Source organism: Plectropomus leopardus, chromosome 5 (genome assembly GCF_026936395.1).
Source record: "Plectropomus leopardus strain MGB_pleo_1.0 chromosome 5, ASM2693639v1, whole genome shotgun sequence".
Lineage (NCBI taxonomy): Eukaryota > Metazoa > Chordata > Actinopteri > Perciformes > Serranidae > Plectropomus > Plectropomus leopardus.
The window spans coordinates 28,896,154-28,914,958 of NC_142180.1; the positions used below are offsets into that span (position 1 = coordinate 28,896,154).

Consider the following 18,805-nt stretch of genomic DNA (forward strand, 5'->3'; position numbering starts at 1 on the left):
ACAAAAGATGTTAGGGCTCATTTATGCTCGATGTTAGATAAGGACACGGATGGAACTTCTGTCCACATTTTTTCCATATCATCCATATTTTTGCACGTTTTCTGAAGCTTACAGATACCAACGAAACGCAGCACTATCAGCGAAGATCATGGGAACAGCGTAGTGTTGTTCAAGCAAGATACAACATAGTAGACAACGACAACATTTAAAAAATGGCGGAACTGAATGAAAAAGAAAAACTGTGAAAATAATTATTCAGTGTTGTGTACCATTTACAACGCTGCCTCTGTAAAATGTTGCGTTATAACGACCTCTTTCACCATCGCCTCATTTGTTGTTTTTTCTGCAGTTACCCCCACTATACAAAAGTTAGGTCAAAGTATCCAGGATACGACGGTGACGATGGTGATGTCATTTGGAGCCGGAGTCTGTGCAGTAGCGAGCTCCGCTGTGTTGGAGTTCCTGCACCTGTTTGACCAATCATGAGCACAATGACTGGCACACACAGCTGTCAATCATGTCAAATAACTAACTAAAACCAAACTTAGCAGAAAAACAAACATTTGAGCAAACATGATGGCGATAAGAACTATTAAAAAATGACGGAAACTATCTTTGGTAAAAATGTATTTGGCATGAACTTTGACTTTTAAGTTTGGTCCATGTCAGAGTTTATGACCTATACTGCAGCCAGTCACCAGGGGGCGATTGGGACATTTAAGCCTCACATTTTGGGAGCTGTCATACCATCTAACTTTATATACAGTCTGACTGCGACGCCTCACAGACCGCCTGTCACTCAGGCGGCCCCGCCCTTATTATGAGAAACTTAAAGCCATAATAAAATGTGTAAGGACTGTAAAGTTACCATGAACATCGAAATTAATTATAGAGAGCAAAATAGTTTTTTGTTCCAGACTGTAAACATGTTTATTTCTGCTGTAAAGTTGTGCATTTTAACCTGGGAGTCTTTTGGGATTGACTCACTTGTGGAGCCAGCCTCAAGTGGCCATTCGATGAAGTGCAGTTTTTGATATTTCCACGCTGACTTAACTTTTTAGCCTTGAAGGTTCCTGCTTGGTATAAATGAGGCCTTATGGCTCCTGCATGAATCCTTTGTCTATTTATTTTTTTGGTAATATATCTGAGTCACACATGAGGTCGCCTTTATATGGTTCTGGGAAGAATGATAATGCATCTTTCATGTGTCTGCTCCTTTTAGCACCTCCACCTCTTACATGAGCCAGGTCCCCCTGAGTTGAGGCACTTGAGGCATGGCTGGCATGAAGTACTCATCACCATATTTGTCACAATCTATCTTTGGTGGTAATGGACCATAGACGCTGTCTGTCTCCTGTTCCACAACATGACTCATACAAACCATACTGTGTGAATAAAACGCCTTGTGTTTCTTGATAGCGGAACATTTCCAGTTGGCTTTTTTAAGTGTTATGTGGCCAATGTTTCTGATAAAGATAAAGATGCTTATCTGATGGAGTGGCTTATTACGCAAATAAACCTTTTTTTTCTTTGAGTTCAAGGCTGTTTGCCGTAGCTGGGTCAACAGCAGTGAATGGATGGGGGGTAATTGAGGGAGAAAGAAAGAAATAGGGCGGTAGCTCGCACATCTGTCATCCATTTGGGGTGGGAAAGGAAGGGATGGCTTTCTGCTTACCTGTGCACCGTCAGCCCAGGAGGGGCGGCGAGGACATTTGTCAAGGAGCCGGGGAGTAAATAGTGAGGAAACAAACCGCCATCTGTCTGGGCCCATTGATTTTCACATGAAAAGCAAATACATCCATTCTGTTTGCGCTGCCTCCCAGCTCTGTCTGCCTGTTGGGCGGGCGCAGAGTCGAAGTTTACCTTTCGACATCATGTTCCTTTGATAATCCCTATATATGACTGGACCTCTAGCCTGATAACTCCCTTTTTGTGGGGTGCCACCGGCTGAAAAGAGGAGCAAACATAAAGTGCTGGAGCCCCAGTGTGACTCAGAACAGCGGCGGCAGGTTGGCGAAGTAAGGAGATAGTGTGTCAGGGGCGTTTCCAGGATTTAAAGATATTGGGGGCTTAGCCCAGAAATCTGTAAGGTGGTGGAAAAATCCTCATTTTTGATGAACAAGCTCTATTTTGATGCTTTGTTTATATACTCTGGCACCTTATTTCCCTTTTTATTTAAGCTTTTATTTAAACATTAATTGTGAATTATGAATTGTGATGTTAAAATATTAACATAAATACTTGATATTTAATAAATTGACTGGAGTTGGAGAACTAGTGTGTATTTTTCTTAAAAGTGACAGAATCAAACTAAGTACATTTAGTCAAATACAAGTATAGACAGATTATTAGATCCTTTTTTTTTAAAAATCATTAATAGGGACTGTTATTTATGAGAGGGGAGGGGCTGGTGCAAAAAGGGGGAGGCATGTGAAGTTGTTCTTTAAGCATGTTTTCTTTTATTTTGACTTAGGGGAGGGGCATACAGCTTGAAATGGTTTTGTATATAGTTTACTGCTAAAAGTTATAGTGATTTTTTCTTTAAAACTTTTTTTCTTTAAAAATTGCCAAACTTTCACCATTTGTAAAGGCCAGAAACTAAAGACAGAAATTATCGTTGGATTTTTGCATTTCTGATGGTCCCTAATGTGGGATGCAAAATCATGCATTTTAACAGAGTCACTCCAGGAGGCTCAAGGAAAAACATTTGCAGCTTTGGTAAAGGGAAAAAGAAACCAACCACCCCCTCCTCTGATAAAGAACAAACAGTCCCTAAGGCCTATTCTTATTTTTGAAACTATCTTTACATATATAGACTCCTGCCTTGGACGCTCAGGCCTGACCCCACCGATGTGTCTCCTTTTTATACCAATACTTTGAGGTAGTGACGTGCTCATGTCGGACCCAAACAAAAGGCAATGACAATGAAGGTCAACCATCCAGCCTCTCACATCCTGCGCTTTTGTGGCGCCTTTAAAAATGCAACATTTCACGTCTTTATCCTCCAGCCTACACCTCAAAGCGAAGATGTCCATTCACATCTGCGAGATGTCACAAAGGTGTGCTTGGAGGTAGAAGAAAAGACAGGAAGAGAAAGAGAGCGAGAGAGCTTTAATGTCTTGTGTCACCACCACCTGCCTCCTCTTATGAAATCTCTTCATGTTCCACCCACTGAGTTTCCAATCCTCCATTCTGCCCTTGAACAGACACTAATTCAGCCACCGAATCTAATCCCTAATGTAAAGACCTGATAAATTCCTTTCACTGCCACCATGTAAATGTTTATCATTAAATGGGGGGTATTCAGAGAATTATCACTGAGGGGCGTAATGACTTTTTATGAGGTCTGAGTAAGGTTTGTGGGTAGATAACCTAACAAAGAGCGCCTAGGTGCTCTCTGTGTGTATTATCCTCCCTATTTGGCTTTGATCGTTTTGGCATTTTGCTGCAGACACTTTAGATATACAGCTGATGCAACCAAAATGTCATCCCTTTTTTTTTTTGTACAACCGCTGGAGAGAGGGCCTTTTCATTTAGGGGGAGAATTTGAAACAGCTCTAACCTTTCATCAACAATACTGCCACTTTACGCTGTGGAATTCCTAATTCAATGAGAGGCGTAGCAAAAGGCACCTGCTTTCATAAGGTCCTCTGAGAAAGTCTGCGGGGAAAAAAAGAGAGAAAAGGGACGGAGAGAGGCATTAGCAACTTGTTGACAAGACTCCGGTGGCGAAAAACAAAATGAGACAAGCACCTAAGGGCTTGTGATGTCATGTGACACAAACAGGTTTTAGCTGCGGGTACAATAAACATATCACAGATACACGTGCACACAGTCACAGCATGTGGGTGAAATCACAGTAATGAAAGACACACGCATCATGGCACGTCATTAGATAACTGCCTGCGTGTACAGTTTGTGTGCATGTGTGTGTGCATGTGTCTCTTTTGTTCCCATGCCCTTTCTTGTCCATGTCAGTCCTCACCTGTTCGACAGAGGGGGAAAACCCTCGACAATGCAGACCCCCTCAAACACCCTCCTACATGATGTGTCATCACTTTTTGTCGCCTTGTCCCCGTACTCACACAATCTGATGAGAACAGTATCATCACGAGGGCTTTTTATTGTCACTGTATTGCAAGATTTGTGAGTCTCTCATCTTTTTTTCTTTCTTTCTTCGTTAGCCTCCTCCCCTTTATATCCCCCCTCCATCTCTGCCTCTTACAGCCCCCTCTTCCCCTCCCTCTCTCCGCATTCCTTGGTGAGTGGGTGGAAAGTTCAATGGGGATGTGGGATCCCAGAAGGGCAGGGGGTTTGCCTCTTAACAGAGCACAGTATGTGGGCAAACCAGCAGCTTCTTATCGGCCAATCTAGTCTGTCAGCAGTGGTGGGTGACTGTGTGGTGGAGGTTGTGGTTGTCCCTTGAGAGAATGTGCCCTAAATGTGCCCTAAATACTCATATTTACTTCAGTTCTTGGAATTTAAGTTGAAACTTTGCGATCATGTAAGCATGTGTTTGTTGTTACGTTATTGTAGCTGAGATACTCGGCTCACTGAATTGTTGTGGTTCACCTTCGTCACCTATTCACTGCTGCTCCTCACTTCAAGTTAAAGAGACGCTGACAACACTTAATGAGAGAAGGACCTCTGCTGGACGTATCGTGATACTGCAGTCCTCCTAAAGGGGAGTGAGAGCCAACATTGTTGACTTCACTTTCATTTGATAGTGGGCTAAAGATTTGTTACTTTCTGATTACTGTAAATGTTACACGTTGCTTGTTTGTTAGCTGTGCACAGCTGGTCTTGCAGGGGTCCACGTTTAAAACCGATATTGGTTTTTCAGGGCCGATACCAATACAGATTATTAGTAGTAGGTAATGAGACAGATAACCAACATTTGGAACCAATATGCATTTACAATAAAAATGAAAATATTTTTGTCCATATTTAGACTTTGGATTATAACAAACTCCGAAACAAAACTTTATTTAAATTCATTTAGCAAATGTTTGATCAAAACTGAAACATTCAACATCATATACAGCAAATAGCCAGCAACTTTTTTGTAAAAATTAAAATCAAAAAATTCAAAATAAAAAAAATAAATAAATAAAAACAACTCCCTGAGGTTTCACAAAGTAGAAGTTCCTCCCATGCTGACCCCTTCTTTGCACTTCTTTAATTTATTTATTTTATTGGCAAACATTAAAATAAAATGCAAGACATAAATCAGAGAATAGCATGTATGAGTAAGACTAACACTAATATGCATGGGCGGATTATGAGATTATGGGTACATGGGCACAAACATGCAAAGGGCCCCACCACCCCTTCTACATAGGAGCAAGATACACAGACTTAGTGATGGTTTTGCCTCTTTTGTTAATTTGCATCTCTTTCTGATCATTTTGTGTTTTTCTTGCCCCTTATTGTAGTTATTTTGTGTCTCTTTGCAGGCTATTTGCATATTTATGTCAGTCCCTCAAGGATTTTACTGGCTTTTTTTGTGATTGTTGCAACCTGAAATGCCTGATTTCACAGCAGTTTTTCTAAAAAAAAAAAAAACAAACTTAAATGCATGTTGCAATAGTTTTAGACATGTTTCTATCACAAAAGTATCTTTTTGAAAATTACAATTACATTGGATGCACATCATAATATCATACATTTTCAGAGTCGATATAAACTGGACTAAAGTTTTCCTTGGCCAATAAGTCAGAACTAGTCAGGAATATTTAGAAACAGTGCTGTTTTCAAGGATCGTGGACCCTGGAGGGACTAAACTTTGTGGTCAATATGTGTGTTTTTTTAGTTGTTTTGCCCCATTATTTACTTATTTTGTGTCTTTGCAGTTCCTCTGCATCTCTTCATGGTAATTGTTTGTGTCTTTGTGGTTGTTTTGCTCTTTTTATAGTTATTTTGTGTCTCTGCAGTTCCTTTGGATCTTTTGTGGTCATTTTGAGTCTGTGTGTGTGTGTGTGTGTGTGTGTGTGTGTGTGTGTGTGTGTGTGTGTGTGTGTGTGTGTGTGTGTGTGTGTCCTTAAGTATAGCATCCATTTACATGTCCCAAGTTCTATGTTAATTTAATCATTAACAGTGGTTAACATGGTTTCATTGCAATATTTTACTGTATGTTTAAGGAAATTAGTGCTTGCCTTGGTGAGTGAAAACTGGCCTTCTGTTGCCTGTCCAAATTGCACACACTTCCTTTAATTGACTGTACTGATATGATTGAGTTTTGGATTGAGAATCTGTCCAGGTTCAAAGCAGTGCGATGTAGTGCGATGCAGTGATCATCTTTTCTTCAGCTTTTTCTCGGTTAACACAGAGGTCGTCTTTGATCATGCATGGATAGGTTGACAGACAGATCATTATTTTAACAAAGATCTGTTATCTGCTGTTGCTTTTGTCATTGTAACACCCAAGTGCCTCACCTCACACACTTGGCAAGCAGAAAATGAAAGGGGCAGGGCAGTGTTGGGTAAGTCATTTCCAGCAACTTGCATAACCTTCCTACAGCGACAAACCCATCACTAATTTGTTCGAGGCATTCCTCGCCCTTGTGTCACCGTGTTTACCTTTTGCTCCTGCGTTATCTGTGTCGCGCTGCAAGCAAACAAACTGGTTTTAGAAGCAGCTCTGGTCCGTGGGCTGCGAGTGTAGGAGACACACAGGAAGTGGTGGGCGACCAGCAAACTGTATTTCCCCTTCCTGTCTGTCCTCCCTCCCTGCTTGCCTGCCCTTTGGCTATTAATGTAACTCTGAGCTACCCACCACACACCCACATGGCCACTGGGAGCTGGTGTGCACTAGAATTCGCAGTACACGGACACACACATGCATGCATATATAGTCCCAGCAGCAGCAGCCAAGTTATATCAGTGTAAATAATTAGTAGCTAAACAAGCAGGCGGCATATGAGGCTGCACAAAGAGACAGGCAAAGTGTACAGGACAGTATGTGCCCTCATGGCTGGCTTTCATATCAATCCATTATCTCATGCCTCTCCCTCCTACCTCTCTGGTACACAGACAGCACACAGCAGGGTGCAATTAAATAGGTGTCCATCACTCAATCACGACGTCTATCACAGCTGAGGAGGAGGTGATGCATGCACAGTAGGAAAATGCCACCGGCGTGATAACAAGGTGCCCCATTCTTTAAGTAGCCTTCAAGTACCTACACCCAGACATGTGTACACACACACACACACACACACACACACACACGCTTATCCGTCACACATGTTACAGATGCACCAAAGTTCATTTTGAAGGTAATTACTGTTCATTTCTGTTCCCTTCCTCCTTCAAGTAGGCCTGTTTTTTTGTAGTGGGCTCAAAGGTGGGCTGACAAATTTAGCACTTCAGCTGTGCACTTCCAGTCTCGTCCTCTCTTTGTTCAATTTGCCACTGACACACGTGGCACAGCCTACACACACACATGCACACACACACACATACCCATGATCCATGTTCCCATTGCAGCCCTTATCTCCTCCTCCCCCCGGTCATCCAGCTCATCAGCGAGAACAGAGAGAACACACACTGGCATGAATCACGGTGAATCATAGCACCCAAAGAGAGGTGTTGCATTTAACCAGGACAGAGACTATTTATAATGGCCTGGGCGTGCACATTCTCATTATAGGCCACGGAGGATGCTGACAATGGACAGGCAGATGAGGGGGTTGCGGCTCCTTTTAAATGTCACCAGCAATGTATCTTCTTATCTATGTGTTGTTGCGGTGGCAGTCCGTCTGAATCCGATATTTAGAGCAGGGCAAGTGAACTGGAATGAAGGGGGAGAAAAGATCCTTTATGTGACACTATGATTTGCAGGTGAGAGGACAGAGACACTTCATCGCCACATAAGAATATCGATTTTTGAGATTTAGTCGGTCCTGTAGCAAAGGCCTCTGACATTTCACCTGCTTTGAGTCGAGGAGGCCAATTTGATTAAAATCAACCTCACTGATTTAAAGGAGCAGCGTGTTAGATTTGGTGGCATCTAGTGGTGGACTGCAGATTGCAACTAGCTGAAACTTTTCCCATGTGCAAAGCGTGAGCTCCAGGTTAGGATTCCTTCAGTGTTCATGGTTCAGGAGGTTTTTTTTTTTTTTTTTGCTGGAAGCCAAATTAACTGCAGAGGCCTCTTCCTCAAAAATTAACAAAAAATGTGATTTCCATTGCTGTTTGACATGTTCCTGATGGGCTGCTAGCCTAGCACCTGCTTATGTTTGATCACTTTTTTTCTCTAATAACTTAATATCTAAATATTTAGGAGGTTTTTATTAGGAGCTAGAAGTTATACACAATGGCATTTTCCTCTCCAAAACAAAAGCACTTGGTGATAAAAAAAACACTGAATATAGCAGTTTCACATTTCAAATTTGGATTATACCTATGCTGTTTGGCTCACTGCAGATGGGCCGCTGGCCCAGCACCTGCTAATGTGTGCTCAAGTTTTTTCTGATCCAGATGTTCAGTAGGTTTTTTACCAGGAGTCAAATTATCTGCAGAGGTTTCCTTTTTCTCAAAAACAAAACAAGTGATTAATACCGGTAATAATAATAAAATAATAATATAATAATAATAATAAAAAAATCTGCATTTTTTCTACGCTACCCAGTGAGGGGGAGCTGCTAATTATTGTGGCCAATGCAAAAGCATGAATTTCCCTATCTGGAGCCAGTGTTTGGTTTGTCTGCTCTGGGCTACTGTAGAAACAGGGCGTTGCAACATGGAGGACTTTGTGGACGAGAATCTGTTCGCTATGTAGATAAAAACATCTCATTCGGAGGTCACTAAAACATGACAGTTGTTTTTTGCAGAGGGTGATTATACGCTTAAGAATACTTATAATATTATGTTTCATTTCTGCCAATATATGCCCCTAAATCCTACACTAAACCTTTAAACATTAAAGACTATATATTGTCAGAAAGCACCTCTGCGATTAATCATTGGTGACTGGATTTTGAATTTTTTTTCTTTTTTTTAAAGAAAAAAACTTCTAATAACATGAACGTGACAACAAAGTGTTTCTTCCGTGCAGACCTCTGCCTAATACACTTGTTAAAGTCTAATTAGTGTAACAAGTAGCTGGAAGATAAATAAACATAATTATCATATCAAATACATTAGCTGTTTGGGGATGATAGACTAATTTGACAAACACTTTGTTCTTGTGTTTTCTTTTGGCTTATTTTCTCTCCCCGCATGCCAATCATGCTCAATGCTTCACATCAGGACAGAGTTGGGAAGTGCAGGCTCATCAATCCTTGGCAAGCTAACGTTCAAATTACACTGTGTCTGATCCTGAAAGCAACAAAGCGCCGATCCCAACCCCCAAAATTGCCAACTAGCAGCACGGTGGAAACCACATTTTCAGGTGAAATGGCTTAGAGAGGCAATCAGCGCATGAACAATTACATCTAGTGAATAGATTGCATATTGATTGAGGGTGGCCAGACACCTGACCAGAATCCGCAGCCATCCTGCACAACCTAACAACAAAATCCCAATTTGGTGGTGGAGGATTTTAAATGAGCACCGTGACAGTTAGCCTGTTTCTCTTGTGCTTCAGTGCAAGAGGGAGAGGAGAAGAAAGGAGGGGCGATTTCATTACCAGCTAACATGTAGGCTCATGCTGCACGGCTTTACCCAACCAACCGTTGTCATGGTAGCAACTTGTCATGTCATCTGCATCTCACCTTGAATGAATGGAGACTTGCGGGACTTGAGGCCCTCTCCTGGGAGCATGCACAGGGGGCGTGGAAGTGCGTCAACCCCTACGAGCAGCTGGGGACACACCCACGGCAAACCTCCGTTACTGTTTGTGTTATGCGTCTGCTTTCCTAGGAGATGACAAGCTGGCTTCCTCAGGACCACGTTGTCACCACAGGGACAATAATAACAACAGCAGCAGCATCAGGAGCGGTCGACCAGCTGCTGCTCCATCTGAAAGCTGCACTTCACTTGGCGGCCTGCTGAGGAGGGACAGTCCTGTTTGTCCACTTATCAAGGAGCCATTTCACTGTTTAGTTAAAGGGATACTTTGCCCAGTTTCCTTTTTTTTAAAGATAGTTTTGGGGGGCTTTTTGCCTGAATTCGACAGGACAGATAAAGCGTGAAAGGGGGAGAGAGAGGGGATGACATGCAGCAAAGGGCTGAGGTTGGAATCGAACCTGCAGCCGCTGCAGCAAGGACATAGCTTTTGTACATGGGGTGCCCGCTCTATTAGGTGAGCTACTGGGTGCCCCACTTTTCCAATTTTCAACCAGCTTTGTACCAAAACAGTGTGACTGGTATGTGCAGACGAACTGTGGTAAACTTCCCTTCATTTAACCACTGCCTAGATATCCGTCCTCCTAACCTAGAAATTCTGTTGCATGTTGCAAATTGATGCAAAACACGTCATGTAGCACAGTTTTGCGGGCTCTCCTGACCCGAACTACAGGCTTTACTATTACCGCCATCACAGACACAAGAAGTACACTCGGACCAAAATCCAATCAAACGGTAAAACTAAGCAGTGCTGATTGGATATAAATCAAGATAATGTCAATGCACTGCCTATTTATTGCCTAAAATGTTTTTAGAAACACATTTTAGTGCCCTGTTTATCTGTAAAAGTGAGAGTTGGTGCACAGGAAGTGAGTGGTGTACTGCTTCCTGCACGGTGAAAATGGGTGTGCAAAAAAACGGCTCAAACAACAAAACTAAGCAGTGCTGAACCGCTATAAACCAAGTTTCTGTTAGTGCGTTGTCTATTTCTCGCCTTATATGTTTTCGGAAAAATGTTTCCGCTTACAGTTCAACTGTAATACAAGATCATTTCTTGCCATCTGGCCACTGTTGTTTCATATGTACAGGTTCGCATTAGGTCACCCACCAGCACGAGTGTATACTGGTCTGGTGCATTCTGGTAGTTGTAGGTTTTCTACCTCGTGAGCAAAAGTGCCCTTTTTCTCTGTTTTTGCTTACATCAATTTTAAAAGTATTTGCCTCTTTCTACTACAAAGACATGTTTCTACTACTGCTTGTGTTTCTCTTCACAAGTGTGACTCTTTAGGAGCTAGACTTCTCAAATGTCAAGATTTAGACCTGAATCAATCAACACAACTACTAAATACCCAAATATATTGCTTTTTAACCTAAAAAATGTTTAGGTTAGATTAGGGTACTTTTCTAATGTAGTCATATGTTGTGGCATAGAGATCATCATCACTGAGTTTCAGTTTTTAAATGTGTCTTAATCAATAACTTGAATCAGTGTTTACCACATCAGAGAGATATGTATTAGGTGTTGAGCTATACTGCTAATCTGTGATGTGACAGACGAACGTATATTTCTTGGAAATGTCTAGCTGTCAAAGAGTCTCTATATCTGTGTTACTTGACTTGCCTGACAGCAGCAGCAAAAAACAGATAATACATGCTACTTAGCTGGAAATGTTACATTCATTTATGTGTAAAAGTTCCACTGATTTGATCTGCGCATTGACATATATCTGAAACAAAATGTTTTTGGTCTCTCAAGATGGCACCACTGATCAGTTGGCCCTTTGAAAATGTCAGAAGTGATCTCTTATTTTGAGTTGTGTTATATATATATATATATATATATATATATATATATATATATATATATATATATATATATATATATATATGTATGTATAGGGAGTTTTTTTTAAATAATTGGCTTGAGTTTCTCTCCATAATTGTGACTCTATAGGAGTTAGACTTTTGCATAGCTTCTTGAAGTCGTTCACGTTTGTCGACGCGTTTATTGAATAGATGCGAGGAAGCTCTGTGTGTGCGCACGCCTGTGTCTACAAGTTTGAGTGTGCTGAGGGGGTGATGAGGGGAGAGGAGCAAAGGCACGGTAGGTTTCCATGACAACAACTTTTTATTTGCGCTTCCTCAATGGCGTTGGTGGAGGAGACAGAGATAGATGGATAGATAGAGAGATAGATGGACAGACAGACGGAGAGACAGACAGAGGGTGCGAGAGTCTGGCAGAGTTTTTAGGAAGAGACAGGCTAGTGGGCTGGGGTGCATGGGCAGGCGGGGGTGGAAGAAGGCAGCAGAGTTGTATGCCTGCTTGCTTGCTTTGTCTAGAACAGAATGTCCTCTTTGTATACACCCCTCCCTTGATGGATGACAAGTAAGCAACAACTCGCTAGCAGACATCCAGAAATACCTTGTGAATATAGTGAGATCTGCGTCTGTACCTTCTGATGATAAGCGAGCATGCCTCTCAAAGGCAAATGGAACAATGAGAAACTCGTGCGTGGCTAAACATTTACCGTGGGTGGGTGTTTGCATGCGTTGAAGCGCGTCAGTGTGTCTCTCTGTATGTTTGCATGCTTCAGAGCTCGATACTCTGACACTTTGTCCATGACTGACTGTCGAATAAGACCTCAATAGAGTGGTGAGATGAAAAAGAAATTGAAATGTGGCACACATGTGGCATCTAACTAAGTGATGTCGTTTCCAGATCAGGAGAAGGCGAAAGGACGTAAATGAAACTTGTAGCTGCCCTCATTTTGTTTGATGAGACCACATGAGTTTGACGCCCACCTGAGGTGGCGGAGTCAGGTGGCTCAAAAACTGCATGCATCTGCAACATAAATAAATATAGCCTCACAAGTGACACGTGTAGAGTTTTGCACACATAAATGCACACTGATGCACGCCAAGTGTGCAAATGTACAAAAAATGAATGCATTCTTAATAACTAAATGTGTCACTATATTGGCCAGGCCTCTGTCAGTAGAGACACTTCTTTTTTTTAAAAAAATACTAATTTTAAATAAAAAATAGCAAACAAGCAAAACTAGAAGTTGCAAGGACAAAACAAAACCAGCAACCAACCATAAAAAAGAATCTTTTAAAAGAATAAAACCTCATAAAATAATAATTAAGGTGGAGTATAAAGGATAGGAATAAAGCATACAAAGACATGTGACTCAGAACTGAGAAATAGAAAAAAATGTTCAAATGAAATAAAATAGAAATACTACAAGTAGTACCATAAAAAGAGGATAATACATTTGTATTAAAATGAATTAAATTTAAAAAAAAAAAAAAAGAATAAAGTATGATGAAAAGACCAATCAAAGATTATTACACACAAGTACAACCATCAAAGTATGATAAAATAATAGATAAACCAATAAACCAGTAAAAGTAACAACACACCTGAGTTAAAACCAATAAAAGAAATGAAATGAAATAAAATAACTCAACCAGACTACTCAAATGCATGGCTTAAAAGGAACTTAACTTCATCTTTTTATTGAATTTAATTTATTTCACTTATTTTATTTCTGTTTTATACATTTTATTTCCTTTTATTTTGTGGTTTTATTGCATTTGTTATTTTTGATATATTTATTCGTATTCATTTGTATTGACATTTTGTAACCTGTATCTTGCGTTATTTGTCCTTTTGTATGAATTTTATCTCAACTCTACCTTAGTTTTGCCTCAGTTGTGTTCTTAAATACTGATTGGCTTTCTGTTGTTGAACTGCCTTCTTATTATCCCGTTTCTGCTTTTTCTTTGCTTGTTAAAGCACTTTTTAAAGGTGCTACATAAATCAAGTTATTATTAATACTTGTTATTAAAGGATGGTACTGTTGGGGCTCTCCTAATCTCAGGTAACTAAACTATTAAACATTAACACAACTATCAAACAATTATTTTAAGTCAGTGAAACTCCTGTTTCAACTTACAGTATTTTGTTTGATACTGAGCCACGTGAATCCTACCTACCTTGGGAAATGGAGTCAGCTGGCCTAAAGAGCACTGATACAGTCACTATTCGTCTGCAGAACACACAGATTAACCACTGTAAACAGCACACAAAATCACAAAAACAAACACACAGATGCACAGTGTATACAGTGATATTCATTCCCCATCACTCTGTTGCTCACAGCACTATTTTATTCTCTCAACAACAATTTCGGCAACGCACACACACATGCACACATACGTGCACACACACTGATAGACTGTCTATCTGTGTGGGGAATGACTCACCTCCTCCACCTGGAGTAGAGCCAAGCCTTTCTCGCCTCCTCCCCCTTCATCTGTGTGAGCCCTTCACTTCACTCACTCCAGCTCCACTATGGAAGCATTTCAATCATTCAAATTAGCTGTAATCACAGCCAAAGGCATAGAGTGGGAATGGCAGCACGTCACTCTGCATACTCGAGAACACTTAATACATTGATTTTATATTGAGCATGCTGTGTTTCAAAAAGGGAGCTGGGGTAGGAAATAAATAAGCTATCCAGGCCAAGCCTTCTCCGCCACGCATGCTTCCAAGACAAAGGATGGAAGCGAGGATGAGAGGCCGGCTCTATAATGAGCAGCGCTAAGACTCCTTTCAGTCTTCAGACCTGACATGTGAGAAGCAGCGCATCAGTGGCACCAGCTGCAGTCTTCACATAATGACACAAATTATTGGCTCGTTAATGGGCAGCTTAGCCTTGAGTGTTCAGCCCTGCAACACCATTCTGGAGAACGGGGAAACACGGGATCAATCTCTGCCTCCTTGGATGTGCTATAAAACACGGGATGCATCCAAAGGACATCTTATGCACATCGCAGTGTCTCTCTCTCTCTCTATCTCTCTCCCTCTCTTTCTAATCCATACCGGCCCCTGGAGACTCATATTAGGAGACTCCTACACACGCCCCTCCCACACCTTCTCTCTCCCCCACGCACCACCCTCAGAACCACTATCTGTCCACCTCCACAGTCGGCCTGTGGACAAACCCAGAATAACAATGTGATCTTGCCTCTTAAAGGCACACAGGCTGCTTTTTCGCATCATTATCTTTCAGTTCAGGACTGTGTTCCTACATTTATGTGAGCCTCGTAATACTGATGCTTGGCAAAATGAATACAAAGCAGCCACTCATGCTCATATATATTGTTATTTCTTGAATATGTCTGTCTATATTTAAATGTGCATTGATTTAGGTTATGCAGTAAACAAATAATCACATAAATGATCAAATGAGATAAACAAAACAGTCAGATACGACCACAGAGGCACTGAAACTCAGAAGCCTCTGCAAAGCTGCGGCTCCGGAATAGCAATCAACATCAAACAGAGAGTCAAGTGCAGGACACAGCACTTGTAGGCTGCAGTCAATGAACCTCTCAGAGGAGGTACTGGTCCAGACTCCAGCTTGCAGAAGGAAAGCTGCAGTAGGTTTGCGTAGAGTGCCCCCTTCTGTCATGTCAAATAAAATTACATAAATGACACTGCAAAAATATATTTATATAAAAAAAACATTCTTAGTTTGGACCATTTAAAGAAGAAACAGAGCCTCATTAAACATACTTATTCTGTCACAAATGTAATGCTTCATTGTCTCATTTTGTTGTGCTTTTCAGGTTGATTGATTAATGGAAAACATCTGATATTAAATCAACAAGTGTGCAACAAAATAACTAATTATTGGCAACTAATTAAATATTTTTTGCACCATGCACAAACAATGACTTCTTCACAGGCGTATTTCACAACTTCTCACCTGACTGAAGTTGTCAGTGGAGCTTGATTGGCGCATCTCTACCACAATGGAAAACTGTGGTGTTGCACAGGAAGCCATGAGGTGCGCTTGTGTGTAGGAGGTGCTGAGGTAGAAAGAGGCTAGTTCAGAAGTTAAAGTGCTTACTACAGCAGTATCTACATCTATTTTTAACCTGACTGTGGTCTTAACTTTCTAATCACAAATGCCCACACTAAGTGCATTTAGTTGACGGTCCAGGATCATGATCTCAAAACAGTTTTGCAAGTAGTTTTTATGCTTGATGTCCTACAGTTGTATCAGTAGCATATAGTAAATCAGCATCTTCCTACTTAACTTTTTTAAATAGCTTTGACAGTCTGAATTTTAGACTTTATTATAATTTGCTTGTCTTTCTAACTCATCCTATTTATTGAAACATTTTCCTCTCCTGCCATATTTCATGCTGAAAGTCATTAATATCACAATATTTGCTGCACCTGGTCTCTTCACCATGAAACAGGTGAAGTGTCAGGTGTCCCTGAAACCTAAATTTAACCAAACAATGCAGCAAAGCTAATGCAACAGAAAAGGGTCTTTGACTATGGAGGCAGTTTCCAGATTCAGTGCTGCCACCAACAGTACTAATGCAAAATAGCATCAGTTTATTCAAGCATTCATAATAAACAGTCACCCTTTTTGGCCTTGAATATACAAATCTTCGTCATAAGTTTGTTTTAGCAGCATTATCATGTTGATGTCAAACCTCAGATATTGTTCAATAACATCAAAATTATAGTGGATCGTGCTTGATGCAGACATTTGACAAAGTATTTCACTTCTGCAAAGTCATGAAACTAGGCCGTCTATATGGTAGGAGGAAGCACAAACTTTTGAAAATGGTACAACATGTTGAAAGAAAACTCAGAAAAAGGGCTTTTGTGTTTTGCTTCAGCCCAAGAGGTAGAAAAACTACAACTACCATAATGCACTTTGCCCAGAAAAGCGCTGGCTGTGGGTGAAGTAATCATGGATGTATGATAGTAGATTATAGTGAAGTCTGGGTACAGCCATTGGGGCTGGGCCTCCTTCATTCTTATGAGAGCTGCTCACTGGCGCAGAAGCAGAAAGCAGAAAAAAGCTTTTTTCCGGGTTTAGAAATGTGTAAAATATCTGGATCTATCCATAGAGCATGCGTAGTAGATATTTAGCGGCAGCCGAACGTGGCCGAGTATGCTTGAGCGGGTAACTTATATGTATACTTAGATATTATGTTTCTGAAAACGTTTTAAGTGACAAAAAGGCAGCGCAGAACCATAATTTGCTTTTATATTTTATTTTGTAGAAACATAAATGTAGTGGAGTACAACAAAACTACAACTTTTCCCTCTGAAATTAACGTTAGAAGTACAGAGTAGCATTGACGTTAGCATAAAATGGAAATAATCATACTGATGTTGAGTCGATGTACCTCCAAATAGTACTTAGGGGCAGTTTGTGCGAATGTACTTTGTATTTTAATTTTTGACATTCTGCCGTGGTTGTGACTGTGTATAGGCACAGGTGTAAAATTAACATAACACTGACTGTATTATATTTTAAGTGAACCATTTCCACTGTAAACAGGTGCAGCTATGAATTGGTTTAAAGTTAAAGTAGCAATTTCACTGACCAAACATACACATTGCTTTGGTGTCCTCAGAAACAGTCTTTTTTGAGTCCTGAATCAACATTACTTTTTATTTGGTGCATTCAGACAGTATTCACAAGTATTTAAACATTTGAACCCTGAGCAAATTGGTTTGATTTCTTTCAAAAATCGAGAAAAGAAAGCAATGAGCAACTTTGTAAGCAATGTCTTGCAAAGTGCAAGAAAGCACCACATTTAGGAAATTATTTGAAAAAAAAAGAGTTTAAAGCTTATAGCTATATTTATTATTATCATAATTTTAAATGAAGTTATTTTGTTTTAATTTTTATGGTGTTTAAGCAGTTTTCATAAGGTAATTTAATTTATTTGTTTGTTTTTTTAACTTTTATTGTTCTATTTGTTTGTGTGTGTGTGTGTGTGTTTGTGTGTTTGTTTGTCTTGATGTTGGTTATAAGTGCAATTTAGGGTTTGTTTTAAGCAGATATGCATGCGGCAAATTACAATGCTTATATATTACAAATATTGTCTTATTCAGAAAATATACAGGTTTTTATCTCTTTCTGTGCCTCCCTTCTTTTATAGGTGCAGGAGGCATGGTGGAGACTTCAGTGGGGATGGAAATAGTGCAAAAGATATGTAGGCAGTGAATGAAGCAGCAGCGGGTACAGGATTATTGATGGATACTCTCAAGGAGGTCAATACAGGGAAAGCAGGTGAGGACAATGCACATATATATCACCCGTCTGATAATACATGGTGCTTAAAAAGTCATTTCACTGCTTTAGAGATAGTCTTTTCAAAAACTTGGCTGCATATGGAGTAGAAATGCACAAATACTTTTGAATTCTGTGCAGAGAAAAGAGAGAAAAAGGACTGAGGGATAGAAAACCAACAACTACAAGATGGCACTTGTAGTTGGATGGTGGATGATGTAATGCAAGCCTGGTCATTTTGAAACCCGGAACAATATGGTGAATGGCTGGTGACAAACAATCCTTGAAAATGAAATAGTAGTTAAACAGTAAGCTAAGATATGTTTCTGAAAACATTAAAGGCAAGAAACAGGCAACAGATGTTGGAATTTTCATTTTTTTTACTATATATTAAACAGTATGTCGCCTGCTCCTTGTTCACAGTCTCATACTACATCCAAACTAAGCACTAAAATATGTTTCTGACAAATATTTCTCCTTCTATTTAGAAGTTGTTGGATCTTACTTAACTCGAAGTACTAATACAACAATGCAAAAATATAATAAATGGTATTTTGTAAACTAATTATATTTTTAATCTAAGTTAAAGTAACAAGTGGCCTAACGTTCGCTGTCAGATAAATGTTGAGGAGTAAGAGCACAAAATAACATAATGTGGATGTAGGCCTACTAAAGTAAAGTACAAGTACCTCAAAATTGTACTTACATAAATGTACTAAGTTACATTCTATATCTGCTGGCTATTGATGGTGTTTCTTCCACATTTCAGGAGCCAGGGGTGATATGGAGATCCACTACAGAGCCAGCAGAGCAGCGACGGTGAGTATCACAGTGATGTAACTAAAGTAGGTTGTTATGTAGTCTTTTCACTGTCAATGTGCAGCTCTGCTGAAATATTAA

At 40.2% G+C, this 18,805-nt stretch overlaps 1 long non-coding RNA gene across 1 annotated transcript in view; it reads left to right on the top strand.

Annotated features, from left to right (window-relative positions):
* The window catches only part of LOC148189591 (uncharacterized), a 109,042-nt gene extending 90,315 nt beyond the window's left edge, over positions 1 to 18,727 (top strand). Inside the window, exons 4-5 of the long non-coding RNA XR_015776548.1 lie at positions 17,775 to 17,905; positions 18,675 to 18,727. This is a non-coding gene — a long non-coding RNA (uncharacterized LOC148189591). The remainder of the gene's footprint in view (positions 1 to 17,774; positions 17,906 to 18,674) is intronic.
* Positions 18,728 to 18,805: the final 78 nt, after the last annotated feature.